General features: G+C 41.0%; 3 long non-coding RNA genes across 3 annotated transcripts; 2 read left to right on the top strand and 1 right to left on the bottom strand.

The window, feature by feature from the left end:
* Window positions 1–12,169: 12,169 nt before the first annotated feature.
* LOC103629552 (uncharacterized) lies at window positions 12,170–17,301 on the top strand. The gene is made up of 9 exons (XR_002263187.2): window positions 12,170–12,461; window positions 13,638–13,704; window positions 13,881–13,954; window positions 14,912–14,970; window positions 16,265–16,337; window positions 16,415–16,541; window positions 16,639–16,909; window positions 17,011–17,095; window positions 17,182–17,301. It is a non-coding gene; the product is annotated as an uncharacterized lncRNA (long non-coding RNA).
* Window positions 17,302–17,390: 89 nt separating this feature from the next.
* Window positions 17,391–17,848, top strand: LOC109940186 (uncharacterized). The gene is made up of 2 exons (XR_002262770.2): window positions 17,391–17,465; window positions 17,575–17,848. It is a non-coding gene; the product is annotated as an uncharacterized lncRNA (long non-coding RNA).
* A 1,667-nt stretch (window positions 17,849–19,515) lies between these two features.
* On the bottom strand, window positions 19,516–20,160 carry LOC103629553 (uncharacterized). Its single transcript, XR_002263114.1, has 3 exons — window positions 20,055–20,160; window positions 19,703–19,777; window positions 19,516–19,595 (listed from the first exon to the last, which is right to left on the bottom strand). It is a non-coding gene; the product is annotated as an uncharacterized lncRNA (long non-coding RNA).
* Between the last annotated feature and the right edge of the window lie 3,823 nt (window positions 20,161–23,983).

The following is a 23,983-nucleotide window of genomic DNA, read 5'->3' as shown; positions in this document are numbered from 1 at the left end:
TTGGATGGTGGCGCACGCTGCACATCCTAGCATGGCATTCACGTAATAATAGAACCAACCTACATGTGGGCTGCTTTGCTTTGAATGTTGTTCCTTATATGTGTTTTGAACATACGGTGGTACTCTATCCACGTAAAGATGACAATGTATACCCGATATTGGATGGGTACAAAAATATCATTAGAACAAGGATATAACGAATTTTGTTGTCCACGGATATGATATATTCTCTCATGCCCTATACCTGCTGCCCAGAAACTCACTAACCTATGAATGTGGGTCTAATTTATTATAAGTGCTCCATATAAAATAAAATCCCAAAACCACAACCCTAATTCCTTGTGCGAAGTTGTGTAAAAATCAGCTAACCTATAACATGTTTGGTTCGATAAATTTGTCATGCTGGACACAAAGATAATATGCTATTTTAATATCTTTCATTGTTGATAAGGTATGAGGCTTCAATATTTTGTAATTACCACTTACTTTTGTGATTAAATTGATCATATCTACTGGAATGTGTTGGTGGGTATGGTTACCCGATGGGTACCGGGTGTTACCCATGATGAGTATGTGTATAGGGTAATTTTGTACCCATAATAGGTAGTGGGTATAAGTATTGGGCTATTTTTTCTATGGTGTGTATGGGTATAACATTGTATGCCCATCAGACATCTTACCCACTGCCATTATCTCTATATCCAAGAAACCCTTCTCCTTAATTCCAAACCAAACCCATCTCCAAATCTAAGAAATTCTAGGAAGTAGAAAAGATTTTTTGAATTAGGAAACCCCTTTGGGTTCAAACCTATCTCCATTTTCCTTTGGAGACATGGGCAAAGCCCACCACCTCCTCCTCGTCCCATGTCTGCGTGGGCCGTCATCAGTTGCTCTGCCTAACTTGACCTGACCCAACAAGGCAAGCGCATGCGCGCACGTGGCACATATGTATTCTTTTCCAACTTCACATATGGTATACATAGATTCCAACTTATACCTTATAAGTTGGTTAATATCCCTTTTAGCTTTTGATGTTGGATTAATTATCATTGACTCCCTAGCATTATTCGAACACCCACTTGCATCCTACAGGTTTGCACCCATATAAACGATTTTTGGGGTTAACTGACACGTGGTCAGGTGGGCCCAAACACTCGAGAAGGGGACAACACAAGTGCTCAACAAAATATTAAGTAGGAAATTGTAGCGTCTTGTTAAGTGTGTCCCATCAATGTACAGTACGGTGGTATATTTATAGGTAATCGAGTAGATGGGTGTGCCCTCCTAAGTACTGTTATACCTCAGGTTACCTGCTATAGCTCCGGAATATTCCCCCTTACGGGGTCACTACAGCAATATTAAGTACAGTCTGATTTAAACATACCACAGACCCTACCCTAAGGAGGGGCTTACAAATGGGTCCAAATGACAGCGGAATGTGGCCTTCGCCCACGCGCGGCACCCTTTGCCCTATGAAGCGGGGTCTTCGACCTTGCCGAGACTATAGGTGTACATTCGGGCCGCCCGGCCCGGCCCAAGCCCGAAAAGGCCTGTGCCCACGGCCCGGCACGTAATTGCTTAAACGTACCGGGCTTATTTCGGGCGGCCCGAAATTCTAAAAGCCCGAAATTCACATTAGTGCCCAAAATTCAGTTTTTAGCCCGAAATTCACATCAGGGCCCAAAATTCACATCAGAGCCCTAAATTCAAAACAAATTTAATAAAACAAATAAAAGATAAGACAAATAAATTTGACCAAAAGCAAACTTAATATTTGTATTAAGTTACCAGAGCTATGCAATGACTAACTTGTTTACAAATCATTTTGTTAGAAGGAAAAATAGTATAATCAGCTCTATACAAAGTTCGTAAGTTCAGTTCATTATCTAATATTCATAGCAAAAGTAAAATTACATCACATACTCTAATTCAAAGCTACAAAAAACATCTAACTAGCATTATCTCTAGCTTTGTATTCTTTATCAAGTACATGAAAGTGTGGAATGAAGTGTGGTTTTAATAAATATATGGGCCTTTTCGTGCCCCAATATAGGCTGCTCGTGCCCGCCCATGGGCCGCGACCTCGACCCAAACCCGGCCCGATATATCGGGCCGTACCGTGTCTAGGCCGTGCTTTTTTCCGTGCTTCGGGCTGGCCCATCAGGCCCGGCCCAAATGTACACCTATAGCTGAGACTGTCGTTGTTCAGCAGAGACAGCAGGGATGCCTTCGCGAAGCTACAAGGAGCCCCCTCTTAAACGGTGCGGCCCTTCGCTACAAGGAAAAATGTTTTCAAAAAATGTAACATCTATAGACTCAATAATTATACCAAGAATGACAGGTACTTCATAATTTTCAATAAAAAATTATAACCAACATTGTGTATATCATAAACCAGAAAGACACATAGTTTTCGATCCCAGTTCACATTTCTTAGTTATTGGCACATTAACTTTTATGCTAAGCAACCACAACTCCATAAATAAGAAAGTATAAGGCTTTTATTTTTTTCCATTCCTTAAATTGTATTACCTCTTTATTCTTTGTAGGAACATGGTTTAGGATATGACATGAAGTCAAAATTGTCTCACTCCATTATTCCTTGGAAAGTCCTAATATATATCTAACATGCCTTTAATCAAATCAGTTAGAGGGTGGTTCTTTCTTTTGGCTACACCATTTGACCGAGGTGAGTAGGGAGACGTCCTCTCATGAATTATAACATGTACCTTGCAAAATGAAGTGAAAATATTTGGAAGTACTCGCCACCATGTTCTGACCTTACGCATTTGATCTTTCTTTTAAGTTAGTTTTCTACTTTAGCTTTATAGACTATAAAGTAATGCAACACCTCATCTTTTGACTTCAACAAATAGATGTAAGGAAATCTAGTGCAATCTAGTACTACTTATTAAGAAGGTAAGAGTAGTCTGCCGTTCTGCTGTTCTGCCGTTCTGCCTTTAATTGATCTGGACCGTCCGTGGCACGGTAGCCGCTCGCGATCCATCCGCCTGCGCTCCCGTCCTCCCACGATAGCCGCCCACGAGCAACCTCTCCTCTGGAACCGACGCCGCCGCCCTCTCCCCCTCCCTCTCTATCTGTCCCTCTCGTCTCGCTTCTTCACTCGCAGTCCCCAACCTGCTCGGCTTCACCGGATCGCGCCGGACACGGTCGTTGGGCCGCCACCATGGTCTCGACGCGGCTCGCTCTCGGCCACTCGCCGGCCCGCCCCTTCCTTGCTCGAGCTGCCGCCATGCCCCCATCCGAGATCGGCGCCCCCTGTGCCCCCTCGCTCCGATCCATCCACGACTGCACTCGCCGCCCCCGCTCGAGACGCTGACACACCCTCGTCCGAGATCGGCGCCCCCTGTGCCCCCTCCGCTCCATCCACGACTGCGCCCCCCGCTCGAGCCGCCACCATGCCCCCGTCCGAGATCAGCGGAGATGGACGTGGATGGTGTCGCGCGCGTCGTTCGACACCAACCGCAGCAGCGTGCGTGGGGCCACGGCGGCGCCTGGACTCATGTCCGTGGACCACAACCTAGACTCGATGACCACCGCCTCCATCTGTGCGCCCTAGCAAGGTCGATGCCGCGGGCTGCCGCCGGCGAGGCGGCCATCCTTGGCATCCGTGACATCACATCAATCGTCAAGGTGGTGGACTATTTCCTTGCTATTTTATGCGTTCTTCTCTGAAAGCGTTGCACACCATCACCATTTCTGCTAATGTCTAATTCCATTTTGTTGTATTTGGTGCATGCACTGTACTCTATAATATGCTACAGTGTAGTGCAATGTTTCATTTATCAGTCCTTGTGTTCAGAATGCCTGGTTAGTGGCCAACAAGATAGGTTATGTAGTAGGTTTGGTAATTGATATTCAGAATGTTGAGCCTTGTACACTAAGGAACATTTATATTCTGCTAGCTGCCTTGATGACATAGAATGAGAAATATATACAGTTGAATTTTATCATTAGTTCAGCAACTCATAGCAAAAGATTCTTATAATTTCAAATAACATAGTAATAATACTCTTACAAGACATTACCAACACTCTTTTATTCTATCTTACTTGCATCTAGCTGTATTCAGTTTAGGTCATCTAGCTGTATTCAGTTTAGGTGTGCCTGACCATTTAAATGTGCTTAAATTCGCAAAAAGGTCAGCAGTCAATAAGGCATGTTAAATCTAAATTTATTCTTCTCCCTTGTACTTAATGTTACCCCTTTTCCCCTTATTCTCTTTGAATATTTAACCAATCATAATAGATGTTCCTTTGTGTCGTGACTGAATTACTGTACTTGTTTGTAGAAACTACGCACTGCAACTAAAAAGTCGCACACTTTAGGCTGTCCTGTTAAGAAGTTATATACAGGATCGTGTTTAGAAATTCATTGACAATTTGCCATGATCCGTGAACTTAAATCAGTTGTTGAGGATCTTATTTGCAACGACATGTCTTCTTGGTTGTTCTGAAATGTCCATTCATTTAAACGTAGCCTACTAAAACTGAGGTTCCTATAAAGATTCATAGTATAGGGTTTCGACTTCATCTTTAGTTTTAAGCTTTATATGACCAATCTATTCAGGATATTTGCAAGAATGTCATTTGATGCCAAAACTCCAATTTTTGGGTTGCCCTATTTATGTCACTTGTGCAGAGGGGACGACAAGGCCGAGGGGTTGCCACCGATGTCGTTATGGTGAGGTTGACGGTGGTGATGTCGTGGATGCTGGAGTGGCGATTGTCCTTGACGCTAGAGTTGAGGTGGATGATGTACTTCTGTGCATGGCAAGAAATTCAGAACCAGACGGCCTCTGTGTAAGCTCATAGCACCAGAATCAGAATACTTCTTTATTAGTAATATCCCCCTTTGCCCTGGAGATGAGCAAGAAAGGTTTATTATTTTTCTACTTGATTTCACTATTGTTCTTCCTTTTGTAAGCACATTTAACGTTTGAAACAAGAACTAACTAATAGATATGTTATTTGCAGTGGCTTGCTCTTTACAAATTCTAATTGGTTTGCATTTAACAAGGACAAAGCACTAAATGATAAACTTTTCTTTTATTATGAACCCTTTATCATTCTGTTATTAGTACATTGGGGATGCATTATGATTGTAATAAAATATGTTCACATTTGTTCTTAAGGCGAGCCACAAGATTCAGGAATATCTTTGTAGATTGTTTTTTAATGTGGCCAACTATCCCAATTTTTCTTTATACCAGGTCGCAGTGCAGTGTGCTCAGGAGCTAGGGAGACCGCAACCTGATGGGCTATCATTGTGCCTCTGTAGCACCGAGTTCCAGGTTAGCAACTACCTGCCATACGAGCCGGTGAAGCAGATCATCCCCTACCTCATTACGTGCATTGAGGAGAACAAGGGCCTCCTCTCTGTATCCTCCTTCGACATGCCTCGTGCCAGAAGGTGAGCTGCATTTCTGCCTCCGCTCTTTGCTTGGTGCGCGTTGAGCATTTTAGGGAGTTCTTCACTTGGTTATATGTTCAAAGTGCCATGTGAACTTGCAGTTAGAATTATGGAGAACTTTTGTAGGCTCATTCCTGTTTCTTATTTTTAACCATTTCATTCTGGTATATGCCAGAGGTTCATGATGTCATTTCTGGTCGCATTATTGAAGTGTTTAAAATGTAAATTAATGCTCTGTAATCTATATCACTAACTAGACCTTCTCACTTTTGTGACTCAAATTTATAGTTACATCAACCAGTGACATTGTTGTATGCTCTACAGTTTTGCCTAATATTGGTTACTATTTAATGTAGTTAAAAGAATGCATATGTCAGACTTTAGTATCTGAACTTATTTTGCACTTGTTTTTGATAATTCAGTAACTCTGACGTAGGCATGTAATGACTCATGGTTACTGAGTGACACAAAACGGTTATATTTTACTATTTACCGTGGTTAAAAGAATGCATATGTCAGACTTTAGTATCTGAACTTATTTTGCACTTGTTTTTTATAATTCAGTAACTCTGACGTAGGCATGTAATGACTCATGATTACTGAGTGACACAAAACCTGGTTATATTTGTTATGTCACTCAATAATAATCCAACTCATTCTACATTATTGTCGAGCCAGTTTAGTGTCCATTTGTAACCCATTTCTGACCAATGTAAATTACAATATTGGTGTTTATTTCTCTAGGTTGTTCGGCTGAACTCTGGAGGTTAGAGATAAGTTTTAGGCATGATGCAATTTTGATGGTTTCTTTCTTGTATGCAATTTTCTATTCAAGACTGAGGTACCAATTTGAATTAATTTATTTAGTATAATTTGTAATTTTCTTAGTTTCCAGCATGGTCAAGTCTGGTTTGATGAAAAGAACCAAGGGACCTTTATTTTTTATTATTGTAATGTTATAACATCTGTAGGTGCAGAAGTTGGGGGGGTATTCTGATTGTCCTAGACTCATTTTTGAAGCGACAGCCATTTTCACGTCTAGCGCCACCGACGTCTACAACCTCCAGACAATTCAGTCGCTCCGCCTCGTCCGATCTCGCAAGATCGACACATATATTTATTACCAGGTTAGATGCATATACAGACATATACAATGGTGTCCACATGCTGAAATTTGTATAATATCAAATAGCAATGAAGAACTTCTGTAGGCTCATTCCTGTTTGTTATTTTTAACCATTTCATTCTGGTATATGCCAGAGGTTCATGATGTCATTTCTGGTCACATTATTGAAGTGTTTAAAATGTAAATTAATGCTCTGTAATCTATATCACCAACTAGACCTTCTCACTTTTGTGACTCGAATTTTTGATAATATATTCTAGCTGCTTACACAGAAATAAAAAGATGAGAATTTACCGTGAGTAACTCGTAGATGTAGTATCAAATGTCATAATCTGTTAGTGTTGGGTACAACACTTTGAACTATGTGTTGTTGGCATACTCCATACTCCAAGATCAAGCTGGGTGTTTTTGAATGTTGACCTCTAACAATATCAAGCAACTTCACAATGTTAGGGCCTCCATAATGATTCTAAAGAATTTTAATATCTATTTTGATCTGCACCAGCACGAGAGCTGTGGCTTAAAATCGAGATGAAAATCATCACTGAAATTAAGAAATTTAAATAGGTGCGAAATGAAAACAGTAGCCTGTCATAGTCGGAGAATGACAAATTGCAGAAAATAGGATTCATGGTCTGCCTTTTTTCCTTCACGGGCTTGAGGATCTTAATGATGCATTTCTCATTATTGTTAACATTTATACCCTTAATGACTTCACTGTATTTTCCTCTCCCAACCTCCCGTTGTTGTCGTTCTGTCTATAGATTAAATTCTGGTCGGTGTTGTTTCTCACGTTGATGCCTCTAAACAGTGCATCTGTCAGGGTGTGTGAACTGTAAAGTAACCTTAGGACAAATGCATAGTCTCTTAGATTGTTTCCCAAGGTAGCACAGGGTTAGTTACTGCATGCCAGTCATGAAGGTATTAGAAGATAACGTCAAATTAGATAAAGTTGAATTTATATAGATTTCCCTAAGTAAGTAGGTTCTGGACAAGGTTTCATTGGCACAGTATTCATATACCAGGTACTGGTTTAGTGATGCAGCTTGCAATGTGTTTATTCTTTTGTACCAGTGAAATGTATGTAGCCTATTTGGTGGCAGTTTCCCTGATGCATATTTAGAGTCTGCATTCTCTAATGGTTTTCAATTGGCCAGGATCCTGCAAATAAGAATGGTGGCAAGTGGGTAATTAGATTCAAAAAGGCAGTTTTCAGGTCGATTCTATGTGGATTTGGTAAGTTAACTTGTACTATCAATATATGTGCTTTTACAAGATTGTTTGTTCCGTTGATCATATTTTGGTTAAACCCCAAAAACTTCCATTACCTAAACCCCTACTCTATGATGACACAGTCACATAGGCTTGTTTGGTATTATATGCAGAATGATCTGTTAATTGCGAGAGCCTGAGCCAAAAAGTAAAAAAATGTCTGTGCTTCAATTTATAAATTCTTTCAAAGAAACACAACAAATTAGTATACAAGTATCAAATAGTTACTGTGAGGTTGAGCCTGAGCCAAAAAGCTAAAAAACATGTTTGTGCTTTGATTTCTAAATTCTGACAAAGAAATATATAGATTAGTATACAAGTGAAAATAGTATACCTTCCATTTCTTGCTTAACTTTAGTTTTATATTTAGGCTTGTACTTTGGGTACCCATCTTGGAGTGTTTCTTTCTCTAAAAATTCTCTCTTCATTTTATGAGACTTGAGTGGGAGTAAATAGTAGGTTCACTACAGTCTTACAGAAGCCAATAACCCACTTGATCTTGGTATAATGATGTTCTTAGAATACTTATAGATGTGTTGGCTGGAACATTAGCTCTGACAAGATAGGAGCTTGTTTGTTCTGTTATTTAGTCATGTCTGCCCCTAAAACTACTGAAACCTAAAATCTGAAACTGAAAATATGAAAATCTAAAACTAAAAATCTGAAACTGAATATTGTCTGTCATGTTTGTGTCGTGTTTCTTAGACTGCATTGAACTCCAACAGAGACTGAGTAACAGGGAATTATAACTAGAACTTGGATCTATGGTTGTGATATTCTTGCTTGTGGAAACTGGGAATTATAGAGAGACGAAAATACTTTTTAAATTAGAATCTAACCTACAGTTCGATTTAGTTCAAGCTGCTTTAGTCAATATTCAGAGTTCTACTTTCTAGAAGTTTTGTAAACTACAAATACAGCGCCACAAACAGCAGTGAGAAATCCTAAAAAAACCTACAATGATGTTCATGATACATGGCCAAATAACTCTGTTAATAGACAGGAAGATTAGGTGTCGCACCAGCAAATGCAAAGGTATTCCTAATATACAACAGCACATGATGTCTTCAAAATTTACATGCCTGTAAGGTTTCCCCCCTTCCTGACCACACAGAAATAGTGGGGAGCGAAGATTAAATGGTTTTGCACCTTGTGAGCAGCTACCCTAACAAACATCTCTAAGATGGCTAAGCTTGTCTCAAAGATGACAATTCACCCAGTGAAATAGAAGCAAATGAGGAAGCCCAAGCTCAAGCATTACTTGCTCCCTTCCTCAGCTTTGTTGCCTTATTGCTCAGTCTCAGCTTGCTCTCATCATGAACATTCAAGGCTCATTCCAATAGCTGGTTTGATCCCCTACGAATCACTAAGTTCGAGTATCATCTCTTCGAATGTATCATTGACTTTCTTGGCTTTGCCAGCTTTGCAGAGCCCATTCAAATTTGAGTTGTATGTGATAACATCAAGAGCAATGCCATACATCCACATCCTTTCAACAAGCTGAAGTGCACTATCTAGCTTTAATCTCTCGCAGTAGCCATCAATCAATGTGTTAAAGGTAAAGACATCTGGAAGGCCCCTCTCCCTGCTCTGTCTCCCATCTTGTCTCCAACTTCTGCAAGGTCTGCACTTTTCCCCATTCATATTTTAGTTCTAAATAAATCCATGTTTCTATACCATATGGACATTTCTGTTGGAGATGAATGGTAGTATGCATTTAGAAATGTTCCTTTTCACATGCCTTGTTGTTTAGTATGTCACTCTAGATATCACAGATTGCGGTTTGGACCGAACATGCCTGGTCTTCCAAAGATGGAATTATTTGTAGCAATACATTTTTACTTTGGAGGAAAAACATATAGTACTTGTTCCGTGTCGGTTTGAGTTTGATTTGATCAGAGAGGAGAGGGAAATGGGATTTGGGGGGCTGGGAATGCGGCCTGTCGCTGCCGGCTGCCGCGATTCCGCGGAGGGGGATTTGAGCGGAGGGGGAGGAGGCCGTTGATGGCGGCCGTTGATGGAGTTGATTGCGGGGGCACTTGCAGCAACGACGCTATGGATGGAAGGGATTCCTGGGAAGGCGGTAGCGCGGAGGGAGCGCGCGGCGCGCCGGCAGGCGGGGGCAGAAAGGCAGAAAGCGGATGCGTGCGGGCAGGATGGCAGAACAGTGCACCATCGACTGTGGACGCCTACGTTAGGTACTTAATTAGTAGTAGAGATATATATATATATATATATATCTCTACTACTATTATGTACATAGTGTAGACGTCCACAATAGAATGGCGCACGGTTCTGCCAAACCCAGACGCGTCCATTCCCGTCCCGACTGTCGCGCCGCGAATCGCGGCTCCCTCATCCTCCAATCAATACCGCGGCCGCCGCTTCCTCCGTCCGCACGGTAAACCTGGTGGCCTCTTCCTCGCCCTGCCCGCCTGCCTCTTCCCCACCTCGACGCCGCCCCCGCCCCTGCATCCAGCGTGCTCCCCGCCCCTCCCCGCGCCACCGAGACAACGCCGTCCTCACCGTCGCACGGTTCAGCGACGAGATGAGCGAGCTCGCAGCGCCCACCGACCCACCCTTCCCCCAACATTGCCGCACACCCTGGCCAGAGTTCAGTGACCCTCGCCCCCCCGAGATTACCGCCATCTCCTAACCGCCATTGTCGCGCTCCACCACCAGGGCCACGACTTCACCGAGGGTCGCCAGGGCCACCTCCTCGACATCAACCCATGGGTGCATGCATTCGTCTCTCTCATCATGTTCCCATGCTTTTTAGTTCCTCACATGGTTCATGCTCGTCGATTGATTCACTGTTCTTGCCTCTCTGATGCCATAGGAGGACGAGGAGGTGGCTGACAGGCTTCGATTGGCGGATGGCGCGCCGGATCAGAGCAGTCGAGCGAGCTTTGCTGGATGGCGCGTCGGATCCTCGCCCTGCCCCGCATTGTCAGCCCGTCCCCGCCGTGCACGCCGGAGACAACACCGTGATTCCCTCCCCCGGCCGCCACCATCACCTCCCCTATTTGTGCCCAATCCTCCGATGCAGAGCTCTGCAAGTACGCGGGCTCCATGTTGCTTCTCCTTGGCTGTGCCGCCGCAACTGGCCCTCAAGGGCGCGCTTGTCGCCGCTCTCAAACAATCTCAGACCCTCGACAGCGACATCCCCACTGTCCACCACCTCCCCCACATCTGCGCCCCTCCCCGCCCTCCCTTCCCCCTCCCAGATTGCCTCTAATCCAGAACTTCGTGCTCTCCTTCGTAGTCGCGCGCGACTCTCCCGAGATCCAAGAACTGTGAGATCTGCTTGCCCTTGTTGTCGGTTAGATCCTAGAGCCCACATCCCTTGATGCAGGCGGAGCGCTGCCTCCAGTTGTTGGGCTTCAGGACACCAGCACGGTGACGTATAAGCCACAGCGGGCGGGCGCAGATGCATGAATGCAATGTTTCAAGATAAATACAAGGATAATAAATCAACAATATTATGTTTAAGGTCTGTTAGTAGTTCATAGTGTGGGCTGAATTTTTTATTTAGAACTCAGACACATGTTTAATTTTAGATTGATATGTGATCAACTGACAACTGGAGTAACCAGATAATTGATAAGATTGGCACCAGTAAACATCTCTTTGAACCAAATAAAATACCATGTTTTCCTGCCACTGTCATTATCATTTGGCAAAAGGATAACAAATACCATGTTGCTAACTTTCCCCACAATCCCAGTAATATATAACTCCAAAGGTAAACTTAGGAACCAAGTTTGTTCAATTGTGTGTTCACATAATGCTCATGTTCTTTCTGAAATGTCATCACAGACAACACCACTTCCAATTGTTTGCCCCTACTAATCTCTACTACTTATTAAGTAAGCAATAGTAGTCTGCCTTTTGACCGTTCTGCCTCTGACCGGTTCTGCCATCTACGTACCCCACAGCCGTACACACAGGTTTCCAGCAAAAATTTTATCATACCTGCGCAAGAGCTGAACTTAACCAATTCAGCCACCAACAGAATTCTTACTATCAAGTCCGCGCCCACGCTTATAAGCCGCGCCATGTCTCCTTTAGTAGCCAGTATGGTGCTAAATTGTTGCAAGACAGCAGAAGAGCGGTTCCTCGGCCCATCAATGGAACCGCGCGGCCCATTTGCGGAGTGTCGCGCGGACGGCCCATTTGCTGCGAGGGGTGCTGCGAGTGGGGCGGGCACCTCGGCCCCGGGCGCGTCCTGGTCGCCGTCGCCCGTCGCCCTGACCGCGGGCGCGTCCTGACCGCGGGAGAGTGGTCTTCTTCCTCAGCGCAACCGCTCTCAGCGCAACCGCTCGGTCAGCCACTCAGCCCCACTCTCGCATCCTCCCTCCCCACGACCTCCACTTCCTTGGCGCTGGATGATGTCGCTATATGGTGCCGCGTCCGAGTCCGTTCCTGTCTCTTTCATCCCAAATCCGCACGCAGTCCGCCACGGCAACAGCGCGCTTCCTGTCCTGCATCGGGAGCCGGAGGACCTCGCCTACTCCCTCCCTCCATCGGCGCCCGGAACAGCGCTGCCGCCACGCCGGTGCTGCCCAACGTGTACAGCGCGCTGCTCTGCTTTGACCGCCTCTCCGAGCTCTCCTCTGCCATTGACGAGGTACCCAATGTCCACCCCACTGCCGCCTGACCTAACTGCTAAATTCTCATTGCTTACAGCTCAGCAATCCAATTCGCTATGTCTTGATTTGTAGTCAGAATCTTAGTTTGTGTTTGTTATCCCCTCTTTGCTTATTAGGATTTTTATTCTGTTGAATAACTTACCTTTTTTGTTTTAACTGAACTATGTAGTTTGTTCTAGCTGTAGTATAAGGGGCACTTGGTTGATGATTTTTTAGGATAATAGGAAATCCTAAAAATTTGGGTCCCAATCCTCCTATCCAAATAATTGGCAAGCTCTCAGCCTTGGTTTTATTGCATTGTGTAATATAACTATATACTCACTCACTTGTTAGTTCTCTAAGACACTATTGAAATAAAGAGATGGATTCTCGGTCAGTATTTTTTGGCAATGCAAGTTTTATCGCTACGAGGATTGTAGTGGTTTGCAGTTTATTTGTATAAAAACATTTCGTTGAACAAGTGCACATATGTTGATTGAGCAATGGCAATGGTCATACATTGTGATCAAGCCTTTCCATCAAAGTTTTGGCATCTGGTTCAGTCGACCAGATATTGTCAGTTCTAGCATAATGAATGAGCCATCTGATGCCACATTTGCTTGATTCCAAGTATAATCTGCCAGTATGCTTTTGCGTTAAGATTAAACAACATTGTGGACATGAGTAGAGACTGCTATTTTTAGTATACGTGAGGAAAACCCCTTGGGGCCCAAGTGAAGTGGTATATCAATTCACAATGAGTTTTGCCAACAGTAAGATAGCTGAGGTTATTTGCTGAGCTTATATGCTGAGCAGAAGTGGGGTGCAATGTATTTGTTTTTCTTTGCATGAACTGAATTAATGTATGTTTACTGTCTTGCATTGCATTGGGCCGGGGGGGGGGGGGGTAAGAGTGGTTCTGTTTCAAGGAATTACATGAGCTAGGGAATTCATATTCGAGGGCTAATGACAGTACACCATTGGTCGGCAAAGCAGCGTCTGTTAGGGGGCAAACGGTGTGCCCAGAGAAAAGATTTCCCATTTGTTAGATTAACTTAGTTCCAAATGTTGAAGTTTATAATTGCATTGTCCATTTCTTCCTTTTCATTGCATTTAATCTATGTTCTCAGTGATAATCTTGATATCACCGTTCTGCAACCCTTCCTTTTTTGTAGTTCTCAAGTGGGTATCAACAAGACTGCGCGCGTGCCGGAGAACGAGGACGACTGAAATCACATAGAGGTAATACTCTTTGTAGTTCTATGTTTATGTTGACAACTAATTAGATAGCAGGAAACCCACTTGAGAACGATGTGAATTTTGTCATTGGAAGGGGTTATCTGTGGATGTATTATATCATTGAGTGTGCTGCTGATCTACAATTGTTTGTTTTAATTTTCCTTTTCTTTTTAATGCAGGAAACTCGAATACAATAGTGGCTCTTGCTGGGAACAAGGCTGATGTGTTAGATACGAGGCAGGTGTCAGCAGATGTATGTTAATGTGCTTCTCAAGTTCTTTTTTAACACATTCATGAGCTACCACATTTGTTTATGTAGCTGCTGCCATCTTCATTCTTTAGTGAAATCACATATAACTAATTAGATAGCGTTGTAGTACTGGAGAGCCCATGATAGCTATGTGTCGAATGTTATGCAGCAATATGTTTTGTAGCAATATGTTTCTGTCATGTGATTTAGGATTACAGTCATAGACTCATAGTTAACATCTTTGTCCTGTTGTTCAGTTTAAACATATCCTATACGATCTCGAAGATGATGAGTAGTTTGGCTTGCTGTTGACACCAATTCAGAGTACCATATAGTGTTTGGCTTGCTGTTGACACCAATTCGGAGTACCAAATAGCATTTGACTTGCTGATCACATCAATCAAAATATATTGTTTGGGTTCCTGTTCGCATTAGTTCAGACTGTTTAAAAGCTCAAGGGACAGACGACACAGTTTTTGTTGTTCTGCTTTTTGTTCATTGCACTGACCTAACGATATGCTGAATTTTGCTTCCCATCAATCCCACTAATAGCTAGGCTGTTGTTCTCCTTGCTGTTTATTGCATTGTGCTCCCATCAATCCCATTAGTTGGATTAGCATAAGCTGCTTTGATTTTCAGCAGTCCAAACTCATACATATGTATGCTCCCATCAATCCCATCAATTGGATTAGCATAAGCTGCTTTGATTTTCAAGAGTGCAAGAACACATAAGAAGAACCTTTGTTTTATCTTATGTAATGCTTTTTATCGTAGTGCTTCTGTATCTCAAGGTTATCCTTCGTAGTTAGTATGACCAGAGGGTCCTGTCCATTATGTTTTTCCTGCTAGCAAGTATCTTGAGTACATCATAGCTGATATTTTTGTATTTCCTACCTTCTAATCGTTGCTACCTGTTGCATGGTTGCTAACTATTAATGTTTGCTCTATTACTTTGAACAGAAGTTTGAACTTGATTTGTGTTGCTGAGTGGTGCTTGCTGGACATTGCTGGATTTTTAGGTAACCACTGAAAATTCAACACCTTCTTTACCTGAAACTATAATGCTCACCATCTTATGGTTATGACACTTAGGCAACATATATTGTTCTAGCACTAATATTCTGCAATATATAACACTTTGTATTTGTTAGCTGCTAACTATTGAGTCCTCTAAATTGTAATAAGTAGTAGAGATTTGACATAATCTTAGTGGTTGTTCATTATTTTTATCACTAATCAGTAAATGGTTGATAATTAGGGTCATTAAATAAAATACTAGACTTGTGTGTATTTGGGGTATTCTTTGGGCTATATAAAGTTTATAGCATGCTTCCGGTATATAGAGGTTGATGCTAATTCTTAGATAAACCAATTATAGCATGCTTCCGGTATATAGAGGTTGATGCTAATTCTTAGATAAAAACATTATAGTTGGGAGGCTTAGCTGGTAGCATGCTTTTTGTATGTTGCACTTGCACCCGCCCACAATTCTTTCTCTCCCCTCTTCTTTTTGAACGATACATCAACAACTTCCTCTTAAAACGTCACTATCAAACATTGTAATGTGCAAATCATTGCGTGTTACATGACATCTTAAATATTAAGTATCCGGCGATAGGCCCAACAATGATGCACAGGAGCATTACAACACAAAGATGTTCAACTTATTGTTCCGTCACTGTCCATCTTCTATTTGACAACAAGTTCTGAAGTATGAGAGGGCTTGTTTATTTATTAGTCAGCTGAGGATTTGATCTAGGCATTTTGCAGGCAGAAAAAATAGGCCAAATAAACAATATGATGTGAATTCAAATAACCTGTCCTTGTAAAGTTCTGATGAATATTGATGAAAATGTCTGTGAATTGTTGAACAATTGCAACTTGAACAATTGACCTGTAATTATGAGACAATAAGATCAGCACCTGTATCAGTATAATCACTGGAAGCTGTAATACTGAAACATGAATGAATGTATGAATACTGAAATGCTGAACCTAATCCAAACGAAATACTAAGAGATTGAAAACTGCAGCCTGCAGTGTGTTGCAGAAACTGACATAATTCATTATGGGTGCATTATATAATTTCTGGTGTTGTATGTTGCATGGGAGGACTTTTTGTACAATACACTTGTACCTGTCCCCAATTGACAGAGTGACTTTGTTTGTTGCTAAATTCTGATATCTCTAAATTCAGTCCTATTAATACAGCGATATATTGTACATATTATTTTAGCATTTTAATAGACAAGAGATTATATGTCATATAGTCGTTTTAATGTTTTTTGTATCTTTGCAATAATGTCATGATAGATCCTATAAGAACAATGGCATTAGGTAGACGTACTCAAAATAGGACGGTGGCAGGCCTGTCTCCCTTTCCTCCGTAAGTTTATATAAGGTTATTTACTTTTTACATCTATTTGTATGAAGAACTTAAACTAAAGTTCGTGTTTTATGTAGTTTCGTGCTATTTGACGATATTCAAGATGTCAATAACTTACCACAAGTCAAAAGTGTCTTTGCGAGAGTAGTTGTTAAGTTCCCTAGGCGTCGTAATAGTCAACACTACATCCTACAGGACATCACTGTGAGTCACTTCAACAAGCATTGAAATAGAGCCAATATATTCATGTTATTATAATTAAATTCTTTGACTCATACAACATGTATTCCCAAATATCTAGGGATCCAAAATCGAAGCAATTTCTAACGGCAATAATGTCCAACGGTTCGATGCCTTACTCACACAAGGATGCACATATACATTGTATAGAGTGGCATTTTGTCTAAACCGGGAGGAACTTCAATTTCGCAATATTGGTCATGGGCTAGAGTTGGGATTGATAACACATACTATTGTGGATCCATTCACGAAGCCAATCCAATTTCCTCCATTTCCAAAGTATCTTATGCCATTTCATGAGGTTTACCAACAACCGCATAAGACATTCGTAGGTAATAACCCTTCTTTCCATATAGTTTATATATATATATATATTACTAACGCCTGAAGTCTAAATGATTCAAAGGTAACTAATCATATGTGAATTGTTCAGATGTTATTGGCATAGTTCTTCATTTGGAACCATTAAAGCATATCGGTGGAAGACCGTATAGAGAAGCTGTACTAATGGATTCTAGGTGGCACTAATTTTCATATATACATTATTTTTTAACAGCATTATGCATTTGTTAGGTATTATTCAGACGATTAAGGTTTTTAATAGGTGGGATCTAATCATCGTGGGGGTATGGACTGACCTCTTGCAAAGAAATGCTCTACGATGGTCGTTAGCTAGAGTTGACAAGAACATAATTATTGGAACTTTGCTGCGTTGTAACCATAAGCACAGTAATTTCTTCTGTGCCTAACATCTTTCAATATATACTTAATTCTTACTCTTATTAATAATTATATACTATTATTTTATAACAATAGGGTGCTTGGAAACCTCGGACCACAGCACTATTCATTTCAACCCGGATCATCACACTAAATACCGCTTGAAGAGTGAGTGGTTCTTATAATATATTTATTTATAGATTATAGATATAGATACAATTAGAATGACAATAATTTAAAATAATCATGTCCTTACAAATCATGTTCTAAATTGCAGCAATTCGTCGTTCGTTGATTGACAATCCAAGGAGTCGTTTCATCGACAAATTTCTAGAGAACAGACGAGCACATTTGGCGACTGTAACATCGGATTGAGACATGTGTTCTAGCTTGTTATAGTAGAATACTTTGTTAGTCATGTATCAGATGAAACTTATTAATAATGATTTGTGTTCTGTTTTTATTGGTCGTGTATTCGATCTTAATGTTAACCGCTTTGTATAGAACTATGTGACCTCTCTATTATCTAATAAATAAGTTCATCATCATTAGTTTGTTTGTCAGTGTTCTTATTTGTCTGGTTTCTTGTTCTGTCTGCTTGTATATGTGTCTTTCCGTGGTTGTGTGCACACTCTGTTTGTCTAATTTACATGCAGTGGCAACTTTGTTGTAGTGTTGCGGTTCTAAAGTACTACTGTATTTCAGTTCGAAGACCTGGGAAAACATTTTGGTTCACCTGAATAAAGTGGAGACAAACAATTCAAGAAATGGCCCTCCCGATGCTGCTTTATTTAGTGCGTGAAATTTGAAAGACATTTTATACTAAGACTTTAATCAAACTGCTATACTACAGATTCAGATAAGTGAGCTCTCAAAACCCAAACCTGAGGTGATATCAATTTCTAGATTTGAGCACGAGTCACTCTATAAGAGCATGTCTGAAATCCTACTTTCCTTTCCTTTTTGTAAGCATAGAGAACCTAAAAGTGCACACAAGGGAATATCTAGGAAATAACACATGCTCATTTTGTTCCCTCGGCATTCCCTCAGCCTTGACTTTCTGGTCTGTTTCCCCACTCCTCTGGTTCTCCAGCATATAGAAAGAACATTGCCATCCAAATATCAAATAAATCTTTGGTGCTGATGTAGGCATGTCACTGAACAATGTTACTGTATGTAATGTTTGATGCAAATGAAAATAAATGCAGCAAGAGAATCAGAACAGCAATCCCTGCCTACTCTTAACTATAATATCAACTACAGTAGAAGAGAGTATGGTGAAAACTGAAAAGTTATATATCTGTATGATATTTATCTTTTGCTATGTAGAGAAAAAAGACTATCTTATTGAGAAGGATGTTTAGCATAGCATTCAACAAAGCTACCTAAGATAGGTTATTTACTTCATTATTCAAATGTTGTACTGAAAATGCGTGCTATTAACGAATTTAGGAAACCAGAGTGCCAACTTTACCTCTTCTACAGTCCAGTTGCCCTTGGATGAGCGGCGTGTTGGACCAGTTGTCCTCCTGAAGCCAGAGATAAACAAACATGTATAAGAATTAAGAAGGAATACGCATAATGTAAAACCTGATGAGTGGTTCCAATAAGCGGATAGAAATTCACCCATTGGGCAATCTCCCCCTTTTTGAGGTTCCTTGCTGACTCCTCCATCAGGAGGAACAGAAGGAGCTGAAGACTCTGTGCCCTGCAAAGTCTTTCGCTCTTCAGTTGTCATATTAAGTGAAAATAGAAAACTGAATATCCACTTAAAGCAAGGTAAGGGCCCAAATATCCATCCCAATGTTAAAACCCTCTAAGGTCTTCTAGCAGATTTAATAGCTCTTGATATGCTATAACCAAGTTCGAAGAAGGCTAAATATTTGGATAGCTTTAACTGGCATTATCAATCGGAAGGAGCAAAGAAGTCCCTAAAGTTTGGGTCACTATGTAGCTACCAACATATGTATTGGAACAATCCATCATAGGCCTTCTTCTTAAATGCAATGCCGCGGGGGCGGTCTTACCCCCGCAGGTCCAGTTTCCTCAACACAGCCACCATACTGGATCTCATGGGAAACTATTTCTAGACCAGTATACTTGAATGCTTCATTATTCGAATCAAGAAATCTACTCTATCAAAGGTAGTTTTCTTGATGCTTAATTTGATCACATGAAAAGTGGATACTCTGTAGAGTAAATCCTGCTTTACCTGATACCAATAGCCCCATTGTAATCATCTTCCATGCTCTGTACCATGTATTTATGGAAGTCATATGAATGTGGTAGCTTGTGATACTAACAAGAAAATCACATGAACAAAGTGGCATATTAGAATCATCTTGGCAGGGGGAGGAGGTGGGGCGAGGATGCTAAAACATTAGAAAAAAAATTAGAGTACTCACTGTGACAAAGCCCAACCTCAGTGCCAAATAGTCTGACCTTATTATGGAGCCCTTGAATTGACGCAAAAAGCAAAGCTGCAATGCAATTAAAGAAACTTTAAATCCAAGTGATTATGGATGTATACTACTTATTTGAGGCTTCAGATACATGAATCTTTTGACTTTATGGTTGGTGACACTCTTAGATGTTCTTTCATCAGTAAACTTGAGGTTGAATTCGAAATGTCTGGATGAGCTAGAAAAATAAGGCATTTTTATGTCTTTACATGGTGATACACTAATCAGATAACAAAGGATGATATAGTTAGTATCTGTTCCACAGAAAGATCAAGAAACAGAAAAGGAATTTTACCATCCAAATAAGTATTTTATTTTTGCTCCATGGATGAGAAGCATTGTTAAAAACAAAGGTTGACTGCCTTCTCATCACCTTGGTTCTCCTAGCTGAGAGAGACAAAAATCAGTGTGGTAGTACACATCAACAGGGTTGCATAAAAGCAAGCAAAAGAAAGGAGTGTCAAAATCCAAAGAAAATATAAAAGCAATTGAAGGTGATAAATGGACAGTCCTCACTCACCCCTACTCTGATCCAAGCATATCCCTTCACAACGAGTGTACCTTGATCCGTGTGGTGGGGGCTCCTGGCCGACCACGATGATGGCGTAGCTGCAGCTCCCACCGATTCCGCAGCAGCTTTATCTGTGAGATTGACAACTTACTGGCTCTGTTGAATGGCTCTTGCTCTTGTTATTACCACTGCTGTCACTGCTCCCTTGGGACTGAGATGTATTTGTCTCAGGTGTTGACGTTGCAAGGCCAGTTGGAAAAACTCCTAGCAAATCCATACTTGAAATGGATATCTGGGTCCTCGCTGTTGTATGTAAAGAAAAGTCAGGTGTGTTGCATTTTGAGATAGACATGCAAAATTTGAGAAAGGCATTCCACTGTCAGCAAGAGAAATCACTTGGAGCTCAGATAGGATCCCAAGAAAAAGTAAAGGCCCTCATAAGATTTGAATTGCTCAAATAATTTGATGCAAGCATCAACCCCTAGCTGCTCAGAGTGTTCTTTCGCGGCCTGCATATGTCCCCCAAGCTTTCACAATAATTTAGAACCAAGAAGGAAGAAAATAAACTTCAATGGGTTGGTACAGAGGGGTAGGGGGCATAAGAAACTGAACAGGAATACCTGCACAACAATCTGAAGATTTCCCTTCAGATTAACCAGTAGAAGGTCTTTCATGCATTCCAAAGCCCACTCTCGACAATGTGCCAAAGAACTCAACAAGTGTCTGTTAATGGGCAAAACATAAAAAAAAAGATATCTGAAAATAACTGAAGTCGACAAACCTATGGTTCAATGACATGGGTATTTACAATGGCACGCTTGATATCAGGCAACTCTGAGTAATGTTGCATTACAAAATGTAAGGTTAGTTAAACAGGAATACGAAGCGGAGATATCAGCTGCACCAATGCGAAGGTACTGACCTGGAGGGCTCGCAAGTACAACCCAGCATTTTTTAATAAGACATTTGGGAAGTGGGGTAATAGCAGCATAAAAAGTCCTGTCTTCTGTGAGAATGACAGGCAAAACCTGGACTACTTAACGCCGACTGTCCCACACAACAGGTCAGTTCCACATTGGAAAGGAAGTGCTCAATGTCAAATCCTCATATGCATTTTGTTTTATACCAGCAGAATAACAGAAATAGCAGATCCCCTAGGTGGCTAGGTACGGTTACCGCTTACCTGACAGATGCTGCATTTCATGTCATCAACGGTTGATTTGTTGACTTCTAACTATATCACGTGAATCCAAACCAGAATTAAGTCCATCAATCAGGCCTTGGACATAGTCATAGAAGTATTCAGGGTCATCACAAACAGAGAGTGCATGAACCTATCCAGTAAGAGGATATTACTCGGAAAGTTCAGTGTCAGATAATATAACAGAAAAGGGTAGATCATACTTTTGTTTTGAAGCTGCTCAATCTGGATCCTAAAGCAAGGCCAGCAATGGTTCCACCACTGCATGAAGTTAAATATTGTCCGACTATAGAGCGATGTCTTGCAACTTTCAGAATCTAGGCATGACACAACAAGAACTGTACACACAAAATTACCCATAAGAAGTATACCTGCCACATGCAACAACAATATCATCAAACTGAACATCAGCAGATTGCAGAAGAGCTGTGTAAGAAGTTGATTCAGCGAGTACGATGTGAATTTTTTTGGAAGGGGTTATCTGTGGATGTATTATGTCATTGAGTGTGCTGCTGATCTACAATTTTGTGAACTGCTCCTCCGAAAGAGCTGTGCTCACAGAGCCTATTCTCTCCTCCAGTGCCAATAATTCCTGTTCAGAAGATACAAGCACCTCTTCCGTGAGGATAAATATGAACGAAGAGTATTTCGTAAAGGATCATAGTTACTGCTCGAATCACAGTAAGGGCTTCAAACACAGAATAAGGAAGAATCCTCCAGAAAGAAAAGCATCTTCTAATAAAACCCCTCCACCATTCAGGCAGGACGAGACACGATAACAGATAGTACCTCATAGGACATATCATCAATATCCATCCGCATGTCTCTATGCCGATCATAGGAGGCAAAGGCGCCAAAAACTAGATTAGCCTCCAGCATTAGCAATTGCTGCAAAAAAAGTTTATTCAAGGTTTCAGGCAAAAGAAAGATGATAACGGGCTTGTGGAGCAAAGGGTAAAAAAGAACTAACATCGTAGGTTAGCTCTGCTTGCTGTTCAATCCTCTCCAATGCAACCAAAACCTACAGAAATAAACCTATTTCATTCCAAAATGTTACACTTAAACATTTGTCGAGGACTTTCTTCAAAAAGGGAGCTTGGTCTTCCCCTTTCAGCTCGAGTACTCGAGCGACGACGATGAGTAGACGAGAAAATGTTATTATCAAATTCCACAAAGAATGGCCTTATTGAACTCTCAGTGGAGACTTCTTCCAATGAAAGATGTTCCTGAGCTGGCTGTACATCCTTTGTGGATGACTCATGCAGAGAAAGCACGCCATCTGCTCTTCCATCTGGAACCAAGTTGTAGAAATAAAATTTGAAGCTCAAATGAGTTACAACAACTGAAAACAGAGTTAATAACACCAAATAACGAACCTGCTTTGAGTATATCAGTATCTTGTCAAACTCCCTCCTTTCAGCAAATGGAGCAACAACTTTAGGGGTGCCCTAGCCTTTATGTATATTTGCAGTGCAAGATCATTGTCCACAGTCTACATAAAAGTGCACACACTTAGCAAACAATCAATACATAAGTGAATGTAAATTGGCAAAGTATAGTAAGATCCATGCATCAACAAATACGGTATGACATGCCTCACGTTAGCTGGGACGTGTGGAACTATTGTGTGTACTGCTTGTCACCTTCAAAGCATTAATTCTGCAAAGTTAACTATGAAATCGTAACCACAAGGGATAAAATTCAGAAGTTATAAAAATGAGGTGTTATACAAAAGACAACTATTGACAATGACAACTACTCAACTGGTAGGTTAAACTTGAGTTTTTACAATAGTAGTATAAACGAGTTATGTACCAAGGAATATAACTTCAACAAATTGATATTACGTGAGCTACATATATTTTATTCTGTTTTCTCACAGCCCTGACTGTCCCTAGAATGTTTTACTTTACCTAGACCATGGGCACATTTATGAACACAATATCAAGAAAAACATATCCATGTTGTCTGATTACCATGGGCACATATATATGTGTTAAGATACCCTTCCTTAAAAGTTTCAACTTGGTGTCTCTATTGATTCATACAACATGTTCGCGGTACCTGAAAGAAGGTAAGCAGACAAATGTAACCTCTCTTAATTTAGGCATGATAGGGAGGTCTACTATTCAAACACAATACAACTGCATGCAAAGGTCTACTACTACACATTGTTCACGGGTAGCAGGTGGGCTTGGGAGAGATATAGTAGATGTGTTTCCTGTTCCGAATTGCAATAATCTAAGTATGAATATGACTAATATTTTTCTACACAGGTCTGTTGGTAGACTAAAAGACGTAGATGGATCCGTTCAACAATAACGATGTTCGACCTCCATTAAGAGAATTGTCTAGCAACACCCTTGAAGGTATATCTACTAATAAAATGCAATATTTGATCTCTCACCAAGGTTTTAAAAAGGAAAATAACGATGTTCATATTTTGTAGATGAATGTCCAGAGGTACCTGTCAGCGACGGAAGCATAATTGATTTAACTAAATCGTGTGATA

This window comes from Zea mays, chromosome 6, assembly GCF_902167145.1.
Source record: "Zea mays cultivar B73 chromosome 6, Zm-B73-REFERENCE-NAM-5.0, whole genome shotgun sequence".
Taxonomy (NCBI): Eukaryota; Viridiplantae; Streptophyta; class Magnoliopsida; order Poales; family Poaceae; genus Zea; species Zea mays.
This window is presented reverse-complemented; position numbering and strand designations above follow the sequence as displayed.